Source organism: Erpetoichthys calabaricus, chromosome 4 (genome assembly GCF_900747795.2).
Source record: "Erpetoichthys calabaricus chromosome 4, fErpCal1.3, whole genome shotgun sequence".
NCBI lineage: Eukaryota > Metazoa > Chordata > Cladistia > Polypteriformes > Polypteridae > Erpetoichthys > Erpetoichthys calabaricus.
In genome coordinates this window covers 166,590,869-166,614,784 of record NC_041397.2, presented here as the reverse complement: position 1 = coordinate 166,614,784, position 23,916 = coordinate 166,590,869, and the positions used below count along the sequence as shown (strand labels likewise).

At 38.3% G+C, this 23,916-nt stretch overlaps 1 protein-coding gene across 1 annotated transcript in view; it reads right to left on the bottom strand.

Annotated features, from left to right (window-relative positions):
* The window catches only part of LOC127527551 (uncharacterized), a 972,553-nt gene that overhangs the window by 365,600 nt on the left and 583,037 nt on the right, over nt 1-23,916 (bottom strand). The gene's annotated exons all lie outside the window — the stretch shown is intronic.

The window sequence follows — 23,916 nt, the reverse complement described above, 5'->3', positions numbered from 1 at the left end:
GTGATGTAAACCTACCATCTCCTGATTGCGAGACAGGTGCTATCATTGCACAACCTGTGTGGGCATATTGTGTTGCATAATATTGTACTTGAAGGTTTAAAATTACAAACAGAATTTCTGAAATCAAATAATATTAACCACAGGATAATAACAAGCTCTACATTCTACAAAAAAATTATGTAGTTCCACAAAGCAATGAGTGCTTAATTTAATTGAGCTTTACAGAAAATTCCAAACTTTTTCCATTTTTTCTTCAAATGCATTGTTTCTAATTCTTTCTTTGCTTTGAGTGACAATGGCTGAGCATCATCCTCATAACAGCCATAAATCCACAGGATCGAAACATGTGAGTGGAGGGCCAACCAGTCATATGAAGAGAAGTGCGTAAGCAGTGCTTGTCACTAACAAGGCTCTAATTGTTGTAACAATTAATCTGTGAAAACCCACGTTCACAATGACTTGATGAAACTGGAATATAACTAAGACTCAGCACACAGTTAATTATAGAACAATTTAGCATGTAGTTGATGACCAGTGTTCATGGCTGAGGTAATGTCACAAAATAAAAACACTATCAAAGACATACTACCACCACCTCTAGACACACAACAATGCGCTGCATTGTGGATTGAATGTTCCTAGGTTATGTGGCGTGTTACATTCATAGTCTATACTATTGTCGGAAATTATGTAGGAATTTCTGAAGACTCGCAAAATGTGTTTTTCTCCATTTTTCTCTGTTTTTCTGACAGGACCATGGGCTGGGCCGCTGGGCCACTCGGATGTTCTTCTTTGCCAAATGTTGACCGCGGGTCGGACCTATAGTCTAAGTTGGACAAACCCCCAGTTAAGTCTCCAATTATGCTGTTTTTTGTGTAATGGACCAACATAATCAACCACATTATCATGAATTGATTTCAAACAAATAAGTTTAGCATCTTTATTTTGTTAAGATAAAATTTCAGAACTGCCAGAGAAGTACTCATGCACACACCCAAACTCCCTGATACTTAGTCAGTCAAAGCAACCAAATGTCACTGGTCAACAGAGGTAAACTCACATGAAAAAAAGGATGAATGACCATAATCAACAAAGAAGCACTATTATACATAAGGCCAGGTTCTGTGAGACAGTAAACCTACACACTGTGACATCAATCTACAGCACACCTGTTGTGGTGGATGGCCAGGACACATGCCTGGCCGGGATGCCTAGAAGGACCAGGGGCCTCATGCATAACGCCATGTGTAGAATTCGCACTATAACATGATGTAAGCACAAAAGCCGAAATGTGCTTACGCACAGAAAAATCCAGATGCAGGAATCTGTGCATTCGACAACTTCTGCGTTCTTCCGCTACATAAATCCCGCTCAGCGTGGAAATAAACGCACGTGCACGCGCTTGCTGTCCCGCCCCAACTCCTCCCAGAATTATGCCTCTTTGAATATGCAAATCAATATAAATAGCCCTTAAGCCCAGCGTTCTGTTAAAAGGCAATGACAAAAGTACGAGGAAAAATAGAAGAATTTCATCGAATGCCAAATGGAGGCAAAGAAAAACGTACTATTTGTTGGTTTAAACAGTTATATAAGCAACAAAGGGAAGCTGATCGAGTGACATAGCATGTCGGAGAAACTCGAAAGCTCAAGTTCACAAAGTTGCACAGGGCCCAAAATAAAACAGTTGTCACATATTAAAGTCGGCATAAAAAGGCGACTCGTAGCCCAACGTCTGAGTGTCATATGAAAGCTTATTGGGGTACAGTGAAAAAAAAGGAACACAGTGTGAAAAAAGCACGAAATGTCAACTTTAATCATGAAATTTCCACTTAATCATGTAGTTTATTTTGTCATTAAAGTAGAACATCATAAACTTCATCTTAAAATCGTTTAATTTACTAGTTTCTCAAATCCCATCGTAACTAAAGTAGCACATTAAATGCTTTGTTTTGTATTTGATCTTATATGTGTTCTTTGTGCCTGAATCACTACGTGCTCTTCCTCCGACAGGACACAGAATCCATTACGTTCGTAATATTCCAGCTTTCTGAGTAATTAAAATACTGATAAGTATACGTGATATCATTTTCATGATGATAGGAGTTAAAGCATGTTATTAAACATGGGAACACGGTGGCGCAGTGATTGTTCATGTCTTACGCAAGATGCTTGCTGCACCATGCGCGACCTTCAGTGAAATGCTTTATTACAGAAGTTCTGTCTTTTTCAAACGTACTAACCCCCAATTCCTGTCCTTACTTTTCTTTCTCCAAATACCCAATCGCCACACAATCAGCTCTGTAATAGACGTTAAGCCATCTGTAACCTTAGAACGCCGATTCTTCAAAACTTTTGAGGAACATCGAAATATCTTCGGAATGTTTAATTATTCTATCCATCTATCCTTCCAGTGTCGCACCAGCCACAGCATGAAAACAGCGCGAGGCAGGAACAAACCGTGAACGAAGCACAAGCTCGCTAGTACTGCGGCACCATGTAGTTAAAGTTATTTTATCTGTATAATATAATCAACATATTTTGCTGCATTTCATCTTTAAAATAATATCGTCATCATATGTAAATATGCGCTTTATAAAGTGGCCCAGGTTGTGCAGTATTATAACTGTATCATAAGTACAATTACCTCACGGTAACTTACAAGTACAAACAGTTCTACAAATAGCACTTGAGCCGCCGTCGTGAATGTGGATCTAAGAAAGGGTAACCACACAGGAACAGTAGCACTGCTTTGACGCTGGGTGCCGCCAGTCTGCAAAACCTAACAGAGAACTTGCGTACGACAGGGTATGAGGTACCGTGGAAAAGTGCGTGGCTTTATGCCAAGTGTAGGTTTTATACATTGCGATTTGAACATGGAAACGTTTTTTACGCAACATTTCTGTGCGTACGCACCATTTATACATGAGGCCCAAGGAGAGGGATTATACCTTCCCTGGGCCACAAGAGGGCAGCCACCCTGGTCTGTATGGGGACCATGTGAACGGAGCATGGAAGCTCAACCCCATTGTGGAGCCCTGAGTGTCAGCACTTCCGCCAGCACTTCCAGGGACACCTGGAGTGCTTCTGGGTGCTCATGTAGCACTTCCGCCACACCACGAAGTGCCACCGGAAAATCATCAGAGAGCACCTGGAACACATCCGGGTGGTTATAAAAGAGGCTGCCTCCTCCAAGTGAGAGAGTCAAGTCGGGAGGAAGAAGGCAACGCTTAGGAGGCAAGGTGGAAGGAGAAGTCCGGAGAGGAGAGAAAAGGACGGAAGAAGGGTGTTTGGTGCAGGGGCACTGTGTTGTGTGCTGGACTTTTATTAGTAAAAGAGTGTTTTTGGAACATTGTGTCTGTGTCTGTCTGTGCCGAGGCTGGACTACCACACTGTTTTTTAAAAAAAAAAAAAGCAAAAAAACAGAAAACATTATTTCAGCAAGTGAATATTTCACTGGTATAATGTACTGGGTTAAATCACCATTTCTTCAGTCTCACCCCTTCTGTGTTCCCATCACTTTAGCTCCTTCAGACCTAGCTAAGTTGATCTTCTTGATATATTACAAAAAGGATAAATCTATTTATTATAGTTTAGTCTACCTTTTGTATGTCCAGTCTGGGCAGAACCTGAGTGTAAAAGGCCTAATGAGATTAAAATCACTTGTTTTTTTAATATTTTACATGTATTTTTAAATCGTAATTTATTGTATTCCAGATTCTGTTCTGTTCACTTTATCAACACTGCATAGTGTCTGAAAATGCAAATCCCCAAGGGTTATTTTCACAAGAATGTATGTCATGGTCTAGCATACCATACCATTATATCCATTCATCCATTTACCAACCCGCTGAATCCGAACACAGGGTCACGGGGGTCTGCCGGAGCCAATCCCAGCCAACAAGGCAGGAAACAATCCTGGGCAGGGTGCCAACCCACTGCAGGACACACACAAACACACCCACACACCAAGCACACACCAGGGCCAATTTAGAATCGCCAATCCACCTAACCTGCATGTCTTTGGACTGTGGGAGGAAACCGGAGCGCCGGAGGAAACCCATGCAGACACGGGGAGAACATGCAAACTCCACGCAGGGAGGACCCGGGAAGCGAACCCAGGTCCCCAGGTCTCCCAACTGCGAGGCAGCAGCGCTACCCACTGCGCCACCGTGCCGCCCACCATTATATGAATCATAGTAATAATAAAGTGAAATAAAGCTTATTCATTTTGGTTATCTCTTTCCATAGTGCAGTGTATTCCTGCTGTGCAATTTTAAGTCTTCGTACATTTGACCAATCCTGTAAAAATTATGAATATAACACTGCATTTTCAGTTACATTCCCTCTGGTAAGTATGAACAGTTTTGCCAGTGAGCTGCTAATCTTTTTGAAAATTAAAACTAAGTTAAGTTGCAGGATTCAGTCAAAATGATGCACTAGAGATTGATATGATAGCAATTTTGTTTTGTAAATAGCAAAACTGTGAAGAATACTGAATATTTATTCTCCAATATAAAAATATTGATGTCATAAAAATAATGAAAAGTATATCAAGTTTTTTGTTTATTTGTTTATGTCTTGTACCTTTGCTGTTTAAAAAAATGAAGGTTTCATAATTAAATGAGGACATATTCTGGGTTTGCTTTTATAAAGAAAGGTAGTTATTAAAATAGATTACTCAAACTGATAATCTGTCAGGGCGTTACATTTGCTTTACTTTAGAATCTTTAGAATCTAAAGTTTAGATCATTTAATATTTTAAAAGAGTCCATTCTTAAATAGCAGCTCTAGAAATATAAAGAACGAGAGAGATATTCAAATAAATTAAAATAAACAACGTGTGGATATTTATCTGAAATTAAGGTATTTCAATGTTTTTCTTGTTCATTGTGTTGCATCAGTCCTTTGCCATGTTTACTGATGAATATAGACGTAAAATACATGGATTCAGTGTGTCTTGGGAACAGTGAAACCATGAGGTCTATTAATAGCCCCAGGCAAAACATTTATTAAAATATTGTGAGAAGTAGCATTAAGCTAGTCTTCTGTGTTAGAAGTAGAAAAATAAAGACAGATTTTATTGTAGTAATTCACTGTAAGCTAAGTTATGCTCATTATCACTTTCAGAAATTAGATTATTAAATTATTAGTACTATGATTTGTATTTTTTACTTTAATCATTTTTGTTTCCATATGCGTATCAAAATATACCACATACAGCAGACATTATGGATGTTAAGGAACAGAAATTAGTTAGAGTATTACAAAATACTGTAAACTCTGCTTAACTCTAGTAATTCTGTTTTTTGAAATATGTACTATTATACATACTAATCATTAAAATGTAAGTATACAGTATAGTGGCTTTTGAATGGTTCACTTGAGCATATCCCAAACCTAAAGTAAACTCAAGGAGGGCATACATATGTAAAAGAAATATAATAAAAGTGTACATAATTTAGGGGATAAGGATACAGAAATACTGTGGTGGACTGGTGCCCTGCCCGGGGTTTGTTTCCTGCCTTGCGCCCTATGTTGGCTGGGATTGGCTCCAGCAGACCCTTGTGACCCTGTAAGTTAGGATATAGCGGGTTGGATAATGGATGGATGGATGGGTACAAAAATAATAGGAGAAAAATGATGAACTGCAGAGTCTCGTGAGCCTAAATAAACAAAGGTCACTCTCTGATTAGCAGGTAAAAAGGCTGGCCCAGCTGCCTATCTTGTCCACCTCAACATATCTCCTCATGCTCACTCTTCATTCTTCTCTTCTTTCTCCTTCTTTCACCAGGGGCTCTTGCTGCCACTAGACCTTTTAGCTCCCCATTTATGTGGTGTATGGTCTGAAGGGCCTTCAAAGTTTCTGCCTGGAACAGCTACCTAAGGGAAACCCAGCTATCATTTCCAGGATCAGAAAGGGACTAGGGCACTCCTAGCATCATCCTGACAGAAATCCCCCCAGAAGCACCAACTGTCACTGTATTTCTTTATCTCCATCTTATAGTAATGGGCCTGGTGACCCCATGACACCTGGCCATTGCACATGGAACCAGGGAAATACAAATTTAAAAGCCCCACTGCTGATACCTAAAAGGAGATGCTTGAATTTAGAAATGATTTTCATGTTATACTGGCCAAACATGGGTAACTGCAGTTCTTGCTAGCCCCATTTTACAATAGATAATAATCTTTATTTTTCCCCTGTAACTTAGTCTTTCTGTTTGTGTGTTTAGAAATTATAGACTGTGCCAATTCTTTAATTATGAAAATGTAACTATTGTGGCAGATGGCCGGGGGTCCTGCCCAGTCGGGACGCCTGGAGGGTCTGGAAGAGGAGCAATACCTTCCCCGGGCCATGAGAGGGCCACCAAGAAATGCTGCCGGACCAGGGAAGGTGTACGCCCAGAGTGCTTCCGGGTGCAAGGGCAGCACTTCCACCACACTGGGGAGTGCTGCCGGAAGTCTGTCATCGAGCACCTGGAGTACCTCTGGGGAAGATATAAAAGAGGCTGCCTCACTCCATTCCAGGAGCCGGAGTCAGGTGGAAGTGGACAGAGCTTGCCTGGGAGGAGTTTGAGGCGAGAGGATAGGAAGAAGAAAGGAGTCTAAAGAACTGTGTTTGGGGATTACTGCACTGGGCCTTGGGTGTGTAAATAGGGGTGTACAATTAAAACGTGTGTGTTTTTAAGACGTTCTGTGTCTGCCTGTGTGTGCCAGGGCCGAGCCTTTCCACACTATCCAGTGATTAAGAGGATTAAAACGGGGTATTTGAATCATGCAGCAATTACCAGCACTGCAGAAAGAAAAGATAAAAGAACTTGCAAAATATGGCTCCTCAATCTATTCCAAAAGTATACATTCCTTACCAAATCAGTTGGATGAACTGCCAAAAACTCATCTGTTAATTGTTCCAGATGCACTGGTGTTTTTTGCATCAATGAGCTGACTAATCATTAAAAAAATCACTTAATGTAACAGGTAGATGTGCTTGCTGTTATGAAAACCTACAGTTATGCTCAGATACCAAAGTTCTTTGGAAATGTTGTTACTTATTCTTTGAACTTCTTACCATTAAACGTGGGTCCTTTTATCTGCTAAGAAAACTGGCCACTAGTTTACATTCCACCACACTCAACTCTTTTTGAGTGTGACTAAAACAGACCACAGAAGAGGTTCTAATAACCTATTCTTGGTATTTCTTCTTCCATGTACGGTGGACTGCACTTCATCTTTCTACATAAACTATGTTTTTGAGTTGTTTACTGTATATATTGGGGAAAAAAGGGCCACTTTTATTTACTTGTCCTGTGACAATGTTATCAGACTGAGGCCTAGGGCAACCTGGGCCAGGTACAGGCCACTGTCACTACATAGGGTAACCATAGAGGTATGGTGAGAAAAGCATAAAAGGAGCAGGCAGCAGTTAGGAATTGCTGATCATACTTCATTATATTCTGATTTGCCTAGAGGTATAAACAGGAACTGCTTCGGTCTCTGCCTAGATCAACAACAACCTCAACTTGAACATAAACAAAACTGAAGAAATGATTCTGGACTTTAGGAGGAGAGGTGAACCACTGATTAATGGCCAGTGGTGGAGAGAGTGGGTAGTTTCATATTGCACATCTCAAAGAAACTGAACTGGTCACAAAGCTCCACTGCAATCAAAAAAAGCACAGCAGTGCCTTCACTTATTCAGATGCTTGAGCAAGTATGGTATGTAGAAATAAAATATTATGGTATATACAGTAGAAACAAAAAATGTTGAGTTTCTACTGTAGCGTGAGAGTGTACCAACAGGAGGGATCACCATCTGGTACAGGATCATCATAGCCCAGGAAGAGTGTGGTGAAGCAGGCACAGCTAATCACTATCTCTATTCTTCCCTTAGTATAGTCCATATATACAGTACAGGTACACCAAATGCTGCAGAAATAGGGCTAACACAATTCTGGGCAACCCTACTCACCCTGGGTGCAATTTGTGTTCCAAACCCATCTGAAGTTCTTTTCAATAATATGCACTACAGTTAGAATAAAAGAAATTCCTTATTAAACGTACATTAAAAATCCACCAACATACTAACTAGCTATTTAAGTGTTCTGTATTGTGTTTGTATTATCTTGTATTTGTTTTGTTATGTATTGCGTATGGGTGACCTGTACTATGTTTCATTTACCTAATTAGACAGATTGAGTAAGATTTCCTATGTTCATTTGTACAAAATGCATATTTTGATCTTGAACCTTGAATTACCATAAAACATTCCTCTCCTTTTTCAAGATATGGTATATTCATATCAAGAACTACATTTTAGTGTGGTAATAATTTTTTTCAGCAATGCTCATATTCAGAGATGGTTCCTGCCATAGACAGTGTAGTAAATGCCTATGGTGGCAAATGATAATCATTGCGCATAATTGCATCCAAATGCACTCATGTTCACTGCTGCAGCTTGGCGCCTCTTTCACTGGCCTGCAGTCCTCCTCCCATTACTGCTGTTTTTTGCTAACTAGAATGATGGAGCACAACAAGGGGGTGGTGTAGCTGTCAAGGACTATCTTTTCAAGTTCTCTCAATGTACAGGTCAGTTAAATCAAATCTAACACATCATATGTATGTGTCTCTGTCTTCTTTAAATGCACACTAGCATGGAATAGTACCCTAGCAAATGATATATAGTTCAAATCCTGTCATTTTACCTGATACACATTTAAACAGATAACACTGTCAACAAGCATTTTGCTACTGGGATTCTTTCACCTGTACTTTAACAAATTTCATTTGCTGACTCCAAATCTGAAAACCGTTTTCGTTCAGCATGTCCCATTTTTTAGTTATAATGTTCCAGGACTTGGACAACTAGGGTGACTGGACAGTAAAGGTGATGTGTTTTAGCATTTAAGAAATAAGTTTGGTCTCGAGAAAAGTGAAGCCAAAATTAAAGAAGGTGTTTTTGTTGGCCCTGAAATCCGTGAACTGATGCTTGACGATGAGTTCAAAAGGAAACTGAAGCCAACTGAATCAGCACCCTCATTCGTGCAGGTTGTCCAGAATTTTCTTGACAGTCACAGAGCAGAGAATTATGCTGAGCTTGTGGAGAATATGTTGAAAGTATATTAGCTTACGGGAGGCAGAATGTCAATGAAGATGCATTTTTTACATTCTCATCTTGATTTTTTTTCACCAAATCTAACCGATGTCAGAGATGAGCATGCGGAAAGATTTCATCAAGATACAAAGGTGCTGGAAAACCAATATCAGGGAAATTTTACTCCGAGCATGATGGGTGACACCTGTTGGTTCATGCAAAGAGATGTGCAGTACAAGTGCAAAAGCAATTGCCTCAGACAATTTTGAGCACACTGACCTCGCTTTTATATTGAGGTAAATTGACATAAACATGTTTTAAAGTGTCTCTGGTATCATCTTCTGGTTTGTTTTCAGAATAAACACATTCAAACAATTTTGGTGGGACAGAGTTCAAACTCTAGATAATAATAATAAAGATACTGTGTTGATATATTATACAGTAATCCCTCCTCCATCGCGGGGGTTGCGTTCCAGACCCCACCGCGAAAGGTGAAAATCCGCAAAGTAGAAACCATATGTTTATATGGTTATTTTTATATTGTCATGCTTGGGTCACAGATTTGCACAGAAACACAGGAGGTTGTAGAGAGACAGGAACGTTATTCAAACACTGCAAACAAACATTTGTCTCTTTTTCAAAAGTTTAAACTGTGCTCCATGACAAGACAGAGATGACAGTTCCATCTCACAATTAAAAGAATGCAAACATATCTTCCTCTTCAAAGGAGTGCGCGTCAGAGAGAGAGAGAGAGAGAAAAGCAAACAGTCAAAAATCAATAGGGCTGTTTGGCTTTTAAGTATGCGAAGCGCCGCCGGACAAAGTAGCTGCAAGGAAGGGAGCAAGCATTTTTCAGCATTTTTTAGAGGAGCGTCCGTATCCTCTAGGCCAGTATGCGAACAGCCCCTCTGCTCACACCCCCTCCGTCAGAGCGAGAGAGAGGAAAGCAAACAATCAAAAATCAATACGTGCTGTTTGATCTTTTAAGTATGCGAAGCACCATGCGGTAAGCATATCGCTTGCAAAGCAGTCATATGTAAGCCCAGCAAAGAAGGGAGCACTGTGAAGGTAATCTTTCAGCGTTTTTTGAGGAGCGGCCGTGTCCTCTAGGGGTGCGAACAGCCCCCGTGCTCACAATATATTTGAGGAGTTTTATTTAATACATAATACGCGCTGTGGTTGGGTAGCTTCTCAGCCATCTCCCAATAGCGTCCCTTGTATGAAATCAACTGGACAAACCAACTGATGAAGCGTGTACCAGAAATTAAAAGACCCATTGTCCGCAGAAATCCGCGAACCAGCAAAAAATCCGCGATATATATTTAAATATGCTTACATATAAAATCCGCGATAGAGTGAAGCCGTGAAAGTCGAAGCGCGATATAGCGAGGGATTACTGTATTGATATTCAAAAGTGTCAAAACAGCAATAATGTGTATCTCAAAAATCTGATGTGCCAACTTAATTCCGATTTCATATATGAAATCAGTGTAAAAAACTTAATAGAGAGCTGTTCTGAAGTTCCTAGTAGCAAACAAAAAATATTTTTTGTAGACCAGTGTAATCAAAAAGTTAGATCAAATAAATAATCTAAATTACATTTGTATCTCTAGACCCATTGTTTTAGGTGTCTAATTGTAAGTAACAGAGAGGATGGTCTCGTATCCCAATGGGGGTTGAAGAAGATTACTTATCGATGGGCCGATGAAGCAAGGTACCACTGGAGTGGAGAAGAGCAGAGCCTTAATTAGTATCAAGGACGAGTAATAGAAGGATCAGAGAAAATGGCTTTTTACGAACCATTCATCCCCTGGAGGTGGCAGTGCTCCTCTGATTGGCTCTAAAGTCAAATATGTGCAGGGTTGTCTGGGAGTTGGAATAAAGAAAGGTGATCCTGTAGGGGTCCTTGGATGCCACTAGAGGGCACTGTAAAAAAGGAGGATGCAGCTCCCATAAGACCCAGAAGTGCTTTCACAGGTTAAAACTGTATATTGACCCCGGAAGGACTACCTGGTCTAGGGCAGAAGAGAGCCATGTCATTGTATTGGCCAGCCAGAGTTGGGAGGGACTGAGACGACGCTTGAGAAGGAGAATGGAAGGAGACAGAAGATATTGCTAAGTTATTTAATTAATTGTTTGCTGGATTAAAGCCTAAGCCTTGTTAATTAATCACTGTTTAATTGAACTTGGAACTGTCTGTGGTCAGGTTGTGTCTGATCAATGGGCTCAGTGGTGCCTCTATCTGCAAGTTGAATGCTTTATTATTTTCACAGAGTTGGAATGATCAGTCCATGACTAGGTAAATTAAATTATTGAGAAAGTATTTGTTTATTGCACTAATTGTTTTTTTTTTGGTTGTCACAAAGGTGCCTATTGTAAAGTAGACATATCAACAACAAAAATAAATGATTTCATTATAAATAAAACCAAACTTTACATTATGCTTTTACATAGGTTAAAGAATTATTCTTTGACTCCTTTTCTATGTTAGTTTATAAAGGTGTAACAACACAGCTACACCCACATCAAGTCTTTATATATGTGAATCCCGGCCAATAATTGTTAAGTAAATCTAACATATAAACCTGCCAACTTGAAAACAATCAGAAGTATTACCTATATAGACATTTAAAAAAAAATAATGATTTATATTTTAACAAAGAAATCACGTAAGCCTGCATAATACACAGATTCAGTAGAAAGAAAACAAGTTATTTTTTTATAATTGCTAGAGTGGTGCCAGGGTAATCACTATTGCTTTGCAGCTCCAAAGTTGCATGCCTACTCCAGTTACCATGTTGCATGTTCTCAATTCATGTGGGTGGAGTTTCATTCCACATCCCAGAGATCTGGGATGTCAGGTGAAGTTCATTTTAACTCTAAATTAGCCTTCCTGTGGCTGTGTGTGCAATGGACTGTAATGTGATCAAGGGTTAGTTCTTATTTTACCCTCAGTGCTGCCAGGTGTGAGCATGGGTGCAAACACCATCAGAAAAACACCACTTCTTTATAAAACACACATTTATTCTCAGAATAAAGTCCTCACAGCACACAGTGCTCCCAGCACCAATCACCCTCCACACGGGCCTTTCTCTGAATGTCCGTGGGCTGCCTTTCCTCTCCTTACGGGAGCTTTGTCCTGCTCCCGCTCCCGACTCTAGCTCCCCGACTGTAGGAAGGCGTCCCCTTTTATTTCCACCCGGATGTGCTCCAGGTGCTTGATGACGTTCTTCCGGCAGCACTTCCTGGTGTGGCGGAAGTGCTGCCCTTGCACCCGGAAGCACTCCGGGTGTCCCTGGAAGGTCCTTCCTCCACCTTCCCAGGTGTGGCGGAAGTGTCGATCTCCTGGGCTCCACGATGCTCAGGGCACACCCTGGCGGTGGCCACGGGCCCCAGAGGGTTTGAGGCTCCTTGCTCCATCCCTGTGGTCCCCTCATCATCCAGGGCGGTTGCCCCCTCGTGGCCCGGGGGGATATATAGACCACCTCCCGGTCCTTCCAGGCGTCCTGGCTGGGTCAGACCCCTAGCCTCCTGTGACACAGGATAGGCACCAGCTTCTTGCATCTCTTAACTAGATCAATGGGATCAGAGGAAGTGGATGGATGGAATAATTTATTACATGTATTCTTTCATATGTGGGTATTACATTAAACTTCAAAAACATAAATTGATCAAAATGCAAAGCATCTGTTATCAGTAGTCTGCCAATTGAAAATTATTATTATTAAGTAAATGTATTTTAATTGTTACACTGACTTTACAGAATATGCATAAAAATTTGCTACAGAAATTACTTTTGTTATGAGCCAGTACACACAACTACATGGTTTTACAAAAATGTATTTTTTTCATTATATAATGTATTATTCCCACATACAAAAATATATATAATTTTTTGTATTATTCTTAGTTACTTGTTTTAAACTAAAGTAAAAGCACCACTCCTGGGATCATGACTTTGGCGTGGTGGACTGGTGTGCATCAAAAATCCCTAAAACTCTATAGACTGGAATCATGTCATACTGATCAGGTTACCAATGTCACATTGGCCAAGACAAACAACAACGCAGAAATGACTCTCATGATGGGGCCTGTTAGATCTAAGTTAATCACACCTGGATCACGGTTGCTGGGACCCTCCTGGAGGCAGGCCTGGATCTACACCTGAATGCCCTATAGTCAGGTGACCCATGGACCAGGGTCTGGCTCACACCAAAAAGGTTGTATGGAGATGTTATATGGGCTAAACCTGCAAGACAGTTGAAGAAGACTGGGCATAATGCCAGTCAGGTGGCAGGCAAAAGGACAGACCATTGGCAATGGAAACTGAATCTTGAGACATGGAATGTAACTTCTTTAGCCAGTGCATGGCTACTATATTTTTTGTGCTCACCGTTATTTACTCTTACTTGACACATTATTTACTCTATACAGTATAGATAATGAATTATTGCATATGAGCAGAGTGTGCCCTGCAGTGGACTTGTATTTGGCCCAGGGCAATTTATTGCATTGCACCCAAGACTGCTAGGATAGGCTTTTATGTTGCATGAGTGATTTAAAAAATGGTTAAAGTGCCCTGAGTCTGCGTTCAGTGAAGATCGCTATTCAAAAATAAAATTAATTATATACGCTTCAGGCCCCAATACCCTTGAAGTGGATTAATTAGGTTTGAAAATGTTATGTTATGGTTAAATAGATTATTTATGTGCTCTCCATGTGGCACAAAAAGAACAAATGGTATTCCTTAAATTGTACAAAGTAATAATCTAAGATATAATTAAAAAATATATGTTTATATAATGTAAACAAAACAAACACAAAATATAGTTAGCAATAATATTCTCAGAAATAATAAATCTGTGAATTTTACTATCACATTTTTATATTCAAGATATCTATCCTAAACATAAGTTCAAATATTTAAATAAGTAGATTATACATTTGAGATCACTTATCCTGTTCTTACATGTGCTCATAAAGTAAATCAAATTGTCATATAATAAATTAAGTTTGATATTGCAGAAGAATGTCTTGACATAAGTGCAGTTTACAATAACTATGCTCCAAGATTTAGGACCACAATGCGCTGAAAAATATCTTAAATATAATTAAAATTGAAATTAAGAATTGTGTCAATTAATATACATACAAAAGAGGATAGATTATTTCTGTCTGTAATGTTTTTTTAAATATAATTTAAGTTTTATCCTAGGCATAGCATTAGGCTGCAGAAAATTGTATTTGCCTAAAGGATGAAAGGGTAGATTAACTGTCTGTTAATGTAATGTGTCTGTAATACGCAACACCCTACTTAGCACAGCCATTATCTTACACTGCATACAAAATTCATTTTTATTCAGTGTCTGCACTGCTATTGTGCCATATGGCCTTGCTTGTTTTTCACAAAATCATTTTTTCACAAACAGCTGGTAAGCTATTTAAACTGTAAATGCATGCATATTTTCAAGCCATTTAGGGAAGAGTGGTATGGCTAAATCCTACCTCTTTATTTAAAGACATTGGCTAGACTCCCAAATGCACCAACAATAACTCTCATACTGTTAACTAAATCACTAAAATTATAATCCATAAACCGTTAACATATAATCAAAGAAGAAGCTTTGTCAGGGGTATGTATTATAATGGGTCCTCTGCAGTCAATCAGTTGTATATCAATCCATGCATTATCTAGGTCTTAGTCTACGGCAGTGTTAAGTGGTTAGTAAATGCTTTTTTGTGATCCACATAAAATTCTTAATTTCAGTACTGAAATTGTAAGATTATTATCTATTAAAAATTGCTTAGTGTTTTATTTCAAGAGACTAAAACTAAAAAAAAATAATGTTTTATATCAGTTATGTCCAGTTAAAGATTTTGGAAAAAATGTAAATATTTTAATCTATTTCCTTTTTCTAACAGTACGCTTAACATTGACAAGCACAAAGCATCATACACATGAAGAAAAAAATACCTATAAACCAAATACCCTGCAATGTATACAGTACATACAAACAAACAAATATATATTTTATTTTTTGTTAATAAATAAATAATGTTAATATGAATGTAGTTGTCAGTCTCAGAGGATGCTTTATACATTTTGATGCTTTTTGCCTATTTTAGCATTTTGTTTCATTTGTTTTGTTGTTGGTACTGATGGCATTGTACACTAACCTATATAATGATAGAATGCCTATCCTTTGCCACTCTCAGTCTGCCTATCTTGTCCATTCGATCATAGCAAAGAATCTAATCAAGACCCCAAGGTTAGGCACTTTGTCTTAAAGCTGAATTCCCCCACTGCTCAAATTGGCCACTTCAAACAGTTTGTGTCCAAACTTGCCTTTACTGTTTCACTGATGACTGGGACTTTTCTTTAGTAAACATTAATGTTACAAATAGTGGTATTAGAGATAGTAGTAGTAATAGCAGTGGCAGTATTGTCACATGTATATAGTATAATAAAGTACTTCCCTGTCAGAACAACATTCAACAAGACATTACTTTTTGGTGCTATGATAAAAAGAATGTGTTAAAATGGCATAATTTTTGTTAATAATAAACCCAAATCAGCTTACCCCAGTTTCCATGTTTAGGCAAATATAGAATGGTTCTGAAGCTTCTGAATGTAAATTGTTGGCCATCAGGCAACTACATGTGTATAAAGCATTGTTACTGATTGTAGATGTTCTACATATGGATCATAATTTCAGAACACAATGAGTAGGAATGGCCTAATTTTGCCACATCATGATTCATCTGACTGTCACTGACTATTTGCCAGGCATCTCATTGCCCAATGGTGATTAACTTTATGTGCCTTCTACAATATTTGCTCATTTATGACAGTGGTTCCCAACTTTTTCTATGCCCTGTATGCCCAGAAAATGTTTGATTTATGCTCACACCCCCTACAAAATTAATATCACACCCCTTACAAAAGTAATATCATATTTGAAGATAAAGAAGTTTAATTTCTAATTTTTTAAACCACATACTGTATAGTCCTGTGGGTGAAGAAATTGAAAAATAAGCTTTGACACTCAATTAATGACCTGGGGGTTGGGGTATCCTGTGAAACATCAAGCACTGCGAGGAAATGACACACAATCAATGATAAAGGGGTTTGGTGGACTGGAGAACTTCATGAAGCAATAGGTGCCAGAGTGCCACTGAGCAATGAAACACAGTTGACAAGGTTTGCCCCCAATAACACCTGCACTGCAGTTCAAAAATAGATGTGCCACACAGTTAATATTGCTGCAATACTGCTTGGATCGCCAGCAGGAGAGATGGGCTGAGTGTATGCAATAGATGTTGCAACTAATTCAGTCCCTGGCAAAAATGTCAATCAAAACTCAAAATCAGTGATGTTGCATGATCACAGAAATCAGTACTAGACCTTGCCCTTCTCTGTGGATCATTGCAAGGTCCAATTCCCATTCTCTTAAACAACATTTTTCACCTCTGCAAATGCTTCACCCGCAGCAAGGAACCCACGAGAACATGCATTTCTGCAACTCATTCACAGGTGACAATTGTGCATGCAATTCTTGCTTCTTTTGATATTATAGAACAGGAGCACTAATACATGGCCTACAAATGATGGCACACTGTAAGACACTGACTACACCACGATAAAGTTGTACAACACACCTCATTCAGTTTTGGTGAATTGTGATGCAGCCTTCCCTTTGCTGCACCCTTTGAAATACCATCTCAACACCAGGCTGAGAACCCCTGATTTATGATCACTGCACTTGACCATGCAGCAGCTTTGCTACCTCACACACAGTCGTACAGTTTAATTATTATTTCTGTTGCTGTTTTTGCTCTCTTGTTATCACAGGATTTGATTTTGTATTATGTGGTAAATATTGTTTTAATAAGATTTGTTTAAAATTTAAAGATAAAACTTCTAACTAGTGGACAGTTCTCCATTTTTTGCTGCTGTGTACTGGCACCTCCCTCTCTGACTTTCAAAGGGGATATCCCCCACTTGAAAGTTGAAGGGGCCCCACCCTATGCACTGCACTAATAAGACACTAGGTAATGCATTGAGAAAAGAACAAAGACGCAGACAAAACAGAAAGTTCAGGCACTTATTTATTTAACTTCATGCAAAGTGTGCTGTGGTGTCCAGTTATTATAAGGAGAAACAGAGCAGTGAATTGTAGGGCCTTAATATTTCATTTATGCAGTTGACAGCCTCTATGATAGCAGACCTGATTTAGCCTTTTCTCAGCTTAGTTTTTTCAGAATTAGCACAAAACAAACTAGAAAGGTTATCTCTAAGACATTTGTCCTGGTCCACAATAGATTAGGATGTGAAGATTTATGTTAAATTCTGTGTCATCTGTGGCAGAGTTAAAGTGGATCATTGCATGAAGGGCCTTATATATGCCCTTCTGGAGAATGGTTTATCAATGAATTTCATTACTGATTTCCCAAAACTGAAATGGTTCCTGGTAGTTTTATCATAGTTGAACATTTCTTCTGAAATGGTCTATTTTATTCCACTAAGTGTTTTGTGCTAAGACCTAATTGAATATTTTTGTTTTATGTATTTTTAGACCACAGGGGCATTTTCCTGTCTTTGTACTCCAAATGGAGTCATGGTAAAGTCACAGACTATATAATGCACTAGGGAAACTGAATTTGGAGCATTTTGTGCAATTCTGGTCACCATGCTATGAGAAAGACATAACAGCACTTGCAGCTGAGCAGAGGAGAGTTCATCCCAGGTCTTCAGGACATGTACTCATAAAATTCAATCTCTTTAGTCTCAAGCAGAGGAGACTGCATCCGGGACCTGGTCCAGGTCTTCAAACTCCTCAAAGGCATTGATAAAGTAGATCCAGCAGAAAAGTTTCAGGCTGAACAACACACTTGAGGACATCAGTGGAAATTAAGGGGAAGTAGGACTGAGGCTGTTATAAATCAGTTTAACTTTAAGTACATTATTGTTGTTTTATTTACCTTTGAATTATTATTTATCATATTTTCATGTATTCTCTATGGCAATGGTTCCCAAACTCGGTCCTGGGGACCCCCTGTGGCTGCAGGTTTTTGTTCCAACCAGATTCACAATCGGTGATAATAATCGATAACAACTGATCTCATTTAATTAGCTGGTCTTTTTTACTCTTCTCTTATTCTGCATTCAGAAAAACACAACAGTATGGTTTTTACATTTATCAGACATTTAGAAATATTTCTATTTTTTTCAAAAGCTGTAAATGCTTAACTCTCTTTTGTTGTTTTCCTATTATTTTCCCCTTTTCCTGTGTTGTTTGCCACTTTCATTTAACTCTAGTAGTGACAATTAACAACCAACACAGCAGACACCCGGGATGATGAAAGCAGCAACGACTTCAGTGTCAGACTCACTAATTAGTTAATAATCAATTAAATAACCAGAACACATGAAAAAGCAGAATGAAAATTAGGCTGAAAATATGGTTAACGACTTAAAAAAAACTACATATAACTGCTTATTACATTTTAATAAAAATCTACCAAACTTGACTCCAAAACACGGAAACTGGGAAATAAAGACTCACTTAATTAGGCTAAAAGTCCAATGTAAAATGGAAGTTGGTTGGAACAAAAACCTGCAGCCACAGTGGGTCCACAGGACCGAGTTTGGGAACCACTGCTCTATGGTGTTTGTAATTATGCTTTATGTATTTCTACTTGGTTACAACTTCACATATGAAAATTCTCACGAGGTTCCATAAAGATGTCAAGATGAAACATCAACCAAATACAAAGTGATTTTCTAAATTTCCACAGCGCAGAAACAAATCTATATCTTTAAGATGTAAAGGAAACAATGGTGCTAGGACAAAATCCTCTCTTTTTTTATTTTATTGAATTTGTTAAAATCAAATAACATTCCATACACATAACTCAAGTTTTACAAAAATAAAAAAAAGGTTCTAAACAAATCAATACCCACCCCTGAGAAAGAGTGCTAGGCCAGCAGTGTAAAACTTTATGCTAGTAAAGACAAATGAATAGATAAAATAATAAATGAATAAAGATAAATGGAGTAAATGAGGGGAGAGAACCTACTTCCTCAATTTAAATGCTTATTCTAAAATGTTATTGATTAGATCCTGCCAGGTTCTGAAAATGTTTTGTACAGATCCTCTAAGTGCGAATTTGATTTTTTCCAATTTCAAATAGTATATAACATCAGTTACCCACTGACTTAGAATAGGAATAGAAAAGTTAAGATTCTTCCAATTGAGCAAGATAAGTCTACGTGCCAATAGTGTAGTAAAAGCAATTACAGTTTGTTTGTCCTTCTCCACTTTAAGCCCATCTGGAAGTACACCAAACACAGCTGTTAATGGGTTAGGAGGGAGTGTGACACCAAGGCTGTCTGAAAGACATGTAAAGATTTTAGTCCAAAATGATGTTAATTTGGTGCAGGCCCAAAACACGTGGCCCAGTGAGGCCAGAACTTGATTGCACCGTTTGCAGGTTGAATCTTGCCCTGGAAACATTTTGGACAATTTTAAACGAAAGAGATGCTCTCGATATATAATTTTAAGTTGAATAATTCTATGCTTTGCGCATATGGAGCTCGAGTGAATTCTGTGAATTGCTACTTTCCACTCCTTTTCTGAAATATTGAGTAAGAGATCCTTTTCCCACTGTTCTCTTGGATATTTGAAAGGGAGGGACTGTAAAATAGTTTTATATATTACAGAAATGCTGTCTTAGTACTCGAGACTGAGCAATATTTTTTCCGGCATAGAAGTAGGTGGGAGGTGAAGAAAACTGGGCAGGTTCTGTTTAACAAAGTTTGAAATTTGAAGGTAGTGAAAGAAATGTGTTGCTGGTAAGTTAAATCTGTGTAATTGTTCGTAGGATGCAAAAATGTTGTCTATGTACAGATCTCTAAGTGATTTAATCCTGAACGTTTTCCAGGCATTAAAAACTGTGTATGTCTGAGAGGGTGGGAAAAGGTGGTTCTCATGCAGAGGTGCAACAGATAAAATCTTCTCTATCTTAAAATACTTCCTACATTGGTTCTATATTCTGACTGAGTGAAGCACAACTGGGTTGTCTCTAATTGTCAGCAAAACCAAGAAGCAGGTCATGGACCTCAAGAAGCAGAAGGGAGACTACACTACTAACTACTCAGGAGGAGAGTAATGAAAGGCTCAACAACTTAAAAGTTTGTGGAGTGATTCAAGATGACCTAAAGTAGATTCAACACATCTCAGTTATTGTCAGGATGGGTCACTATCACCTTTACTTCCTCAGGTGCTAGTGGATTCCTTCCTGCCACTTGCTTAGTTCAGGAGAGCAAAGTACAGCAGAGAGTGATGAAGGCGACACAGAATATTACTACTGTACAGCTTGATACTGGTCTGGAATTATGTAACATTCACTACTTTAGAAAAGGCAAACAGTATTATTAAAGACCTCAATAATTCTGCATAGCTGAATTTCTTCCTTCTCCACAGTGGCATATAATACAGGACTATTGGCACTTGCACCAGTAGATTCAAGGACAATATTTATCCTAAAGTAATATGGCTACTCAACAGAATCTCATGCTGACAATTACATGAGCTGGTAGCTGGTGTGTGTGGCTATATATACACTGCATGCATCATCTGTGGTATTTGATCTATCATGTTGCATTCACTATCTGTAATGTATTCATTGTCTGTTATTCTATTGTCCTACTGTCATCAGTGTGTGGGAGACATGCAGGTAAGAATCTCAATGTACTGCGATAGCATAATAATTTGAAATTGACAACCATGAGGTTGATTTACAATTCGGCAGAAGTACATCCTGATTTATGATTCTTTTATTGGCGAGTGCCTGAGCTCCTTCATGTGGAAAATCAGCATGATTAAACTTCTCAGCATTTATATGTATTGAACTTTTAATGCAGTGGTGCACCATTCTTCCCCAGAATATTTTGCTTATGTCAAATTCACCTGAATAGGTTACATGAGTTACAACAATTACAACAACATGAACCATCTATCTATTCACCCATCTCTCCAAAGCACTCATCCAGTTTAGGGTTGGATAGAAGTAGTAGCTGTCCTGGCAGTGTTAATCACAAGAAAGAAATCAAATCTAGGTGCCAGTTTGTTACAGGGCAGGCACATACTAACACTACCAAATATAATAATAATAACAATAATAATAATTTTACTTATATATATTAATGTATGACTTCCTAATGAAGAAGAAAGACGCACACAGACACAGTGAGGCCCTGCAAGTGACATATTTAGTGCCCAGGCAAAGGATTACAATATAAGAATTAGAAGCAGTTAGGCAGTAGCATTAATCACTATGCTACTGTGCCCTTTAAATACCATATAAGCATAAATGATTTAAATTCAACGTATAATCCAGAAAGGATTGCAGAAAACAGCTGCATTTCAAACAATTTCCTAGAACAAAAAAATGATGTGTCAACTGTCAACCAACAAACGCTCAAAATGAAACCGTGTGTGTATTTATTCCCTTGTGTACAAACACCACTAATCTTGTCTGAAATGAATGCCAAGGACAGTAAATGCAGTACACTGAAATAATCTGTGTTCCAACATGTCTTTTAAATATTAAAATTTGTATGTTGTCAGAGTTTCAAGCTCTTAATTATTTTTAGCTACTGTAAAAGTGAGTCTAAATACTCCAAAGGTACACTATTGGCACACAGATTATCAGTGCAGTCCCAAAGCAAGTTAACAGCAGCACTTTTCTTACAGCTGAATAAATAATGTATGACGATTCCATCATTTGGAAATGCAGGCATTCACATTCTGCGGTGTATTGAACATTCACGCTGCTTTCCAAGACAAAGAAGATACAGCCAATAATAAGAAAAACTCTTTTGAGCTGTTGGTTGAAAACAAATGATTCTAAAAGCATAGCCTTTTTGAATAACCATGATGATTTGTGGGATTTCTTTTTTAAAAAGAACAGTTTATGGGTGCATGAAAAATGAGCAGGGGGTCATTTAATATGTCTTTTCGCAAGGTGTTTTGTAGCAAAACTGTAATAGGCTCTTTTAGTTTCCTGGGCTATGTTCTGAAGGTGTGGTCCTTCTGACACCAATTTCAATAATGAATACCTATCTCTGGTGGCAGTTGTTCTTAAATATGGTAGTCCTGGAAGGAGCAGAACTGGAAGTCATCTAAAGGCAGTTTATGCTCCACTATAGGGTTTTAAAGATTATATTTTTGACAAAGTTCCAAGCTAGCATGTTTGACAACAGTTAGGGTTCATTATTGTCATATGTACAGAGTATGATATTTTCCTTCCTAACTGAACAACAACAACATTTATTTATGTAGCACATTTTCATACAAATGATGTAGCTCAAAGTGCTTTACAGGATGAAGAAAGAGAAAAAAAGACAAAATATATAAGAAATAAAATTAGGCAATACTAATTAACATAGAATATAAGTAAGGTCCAATGGCCAGGGAGGACAGAAAAAAAAAACAAAAAACTTCAGACGGTTAGAGAAAAAAATTAAAATCTGTAGCTGTTCCGAGGCCACGAGACCACCCAGCCCCCTCTAGGCATTCTACCTAACATAAATGACATCAATCAGTCCTCATGGTATTCAGGGTTCACATGGAAGAACTTGATGATGACGGTCATGTAAATTTCTGGACTTTAATCCATCAATGTAGGGACATCACGGCGCTTTGATCGGGTGTTGGTGGCGCAGATCTCCACCACAGAAAACCGGAAAAAGAACAGCAGAGAAAGTAGGGGTTAGTACGGATTTCGGAGCCACCATGAAAGATAATGATAATTAATTGTATATACAGAGTATCAGAATTAAACTATAAATCAAACTATGAGAAAGCCATGTTAAAGTAATGTGTTTTTAGCAGTTTTTTAAAGTGCTCCAAAGTATTAGCCTTGTGAATTCCTATTGGTAAGCTATTCCAGATTTTAGGTGCATAACAGCAGAAGGCTGCCTCTTCACTTCTTTTAAGTTTAGCTCTTGGAATAATAAGCAGACACTCATTTGAAGATCTAAGGTTATGATTTGGAGTGTAAAGTGAAAGACATTCTGAAATATAGGATGGAGCGAGATTATTTAAGGCTTTGTAAACCATAAGCAATATTTTTTTAACATCAATTTTAAATGGCACAGGTAACCAATGTAGTGACATCAAAACTGGAGAGATGTGCTCGGATTTTCTTTTCCTAGTTAAGATTCTAGCAGCTGCATTCTGCACTAGTTGCAATCGATTGATGTCTTTTTTGGGTAGTCCTGAGAGGAGTGCGTTACAGTAATCTAGCCAACTGAAAACAAAAGCGTGAACTAATTTCTCAGCATCTTGCAATGTTATAAGAGGTCTAACTTTTGCTATATTTCTTAAGTGAAAAAATGCTTTCCTAGTAATCTGATTAATATGTGATTGAAAATTCAGGACAGAGTCAATAGTTACCCCCAAATTCTTTACCTCCGTCTTGACTTTTTATCCTAATGCATGGTTTATTTCTAATACCCTCATTATATCCATTTTTGCCAATTACAAAAATTTCTGTTTTCTCCTTATTTAGTGCGAGAAAATTACTACTCATCCATTCAGAAACACAAGCAAAACATTGTGTCAGTGAATCAAGAGAGCCAAGGTCATCAGGCGCTATTGATAAATACAGTTGTGTGTCATCAGCATAGCTGTGGTATCTCACGTTATGCCCTGAGATAATCTGAAATAACAGAAGCATATAAATCAAAAAGAGCAGCAGACCCAGGATAGAGCCTTGTGGAACACCTTATAGAATATCATGTTTCTTTGAAGTATAAT